This window comes from Eriocheir sinensis, chromosome 2, assembly GCF_024679095.1.
Source record: "Eriocheir sinensis breed Jianghai 21 chromosome 2, ASM2467909v1, whole genome shotgun sequence".
NCBI classification, from domain to species: domain Eukaryota; kingdom Metazoa; phylum Arthropoda; class Malacostraca; order Decapoda; family Varunidae; genus Eriocheir; species Eriocheir sinensis.
In genome coordinates, this window is record NC_066510.1 from 22,572,064 (window position 1) to 22,573,210 (window position 1,147).

The window sequence follows — 1,147 nt, forward strand, 5'->3', positions numbered from 1 at the left end:
CCTGCAAAGATAAAGAAAAAAGAACTATATAAATAAATATTTCAATACAGTTGTTACTGCTTTATCATTCTCTACATTATCATACTAATTTATCAGTACTTGTGTGGGTTACCTTAACTACATGGCTGCTTGAAAATATTTCATATTCATACTGAACACTATAAAAAAACACAGTAATTGTGATACTTTGCATTGTTGCCCTGGAAATCATTTCCGCCATCAAAATCGTATGATAGTTAAGAAAAGAAATACGTGCTCTTAACGCCATAAATAGTTGAAAACGAATGTGTAAGCTAAAAAAACACCGCCATCTTAAACTAGCTTGAGATAGAGACATTACGGATCAAAACTTCGCAGGTGCCGCCTCCCCCTCAAAAAAGAAAAAGAACATCTTGGGTGAGTCGCTTCTTAAATCAACACTTCAGTCAGCGGCGAAGCGATTACTACACGTACTCCTGAAGCCGGAAATGTCTCCCGATGTTTGAAGTGAAAGAAAACATGGCAGAGGTAGCATAAGGGTGACTACTCCCTCACTCACTATTACACAAGTTCAGGTTCTACAGAATTATCTTTGCGATGAAATTTGAGCGTAAAGTAAGTGTGGCAATGAAAAAAGATTCAGACTATTTATCAACATGTACGGAGCTCGTTTGACATGCCTGAAATTGATTATGGTAAAGCATGGTATTTCTTCTATCAACCTGGGATACTACATGTTACAGCGGTGGATCAATAGTAGGTGTATAAAGCTGTTCTCGCGAAAAATGTGTGTGTGTGTGTGTGTGTGTGTGTGTGTGAGAGAGAGAGAGAGAGAGAGAGAGAGAGAGAGAGAGAGAGAGAGAGAGAGAGAGAGAGAGAGAGAGAGAGAGAGAGAGAGAGAGAGAGAGAGAGAGAGAGAGAGAGAGAGAGAGAGAGAGAGAGAGAGTGCGAGAGAGAGAGAGAGAGAGAGAGAGAGAGAGAGAGAGAGAGAGAGAGAGAGAGAGAGAGAGAGAGAGAGAGAGAGAGAGAGAGAGAGAAACGTGCTATTATGTGCCACTGAGCTCCAGCTGCTTAAATCGTATAGAGTTCTTAGGGTGTGGAGGAGACCAAGTATAATGATTAAAAAACTTGATAGTGAAAATGAGTTCGGGAGCTAAAAGTGAAAGAG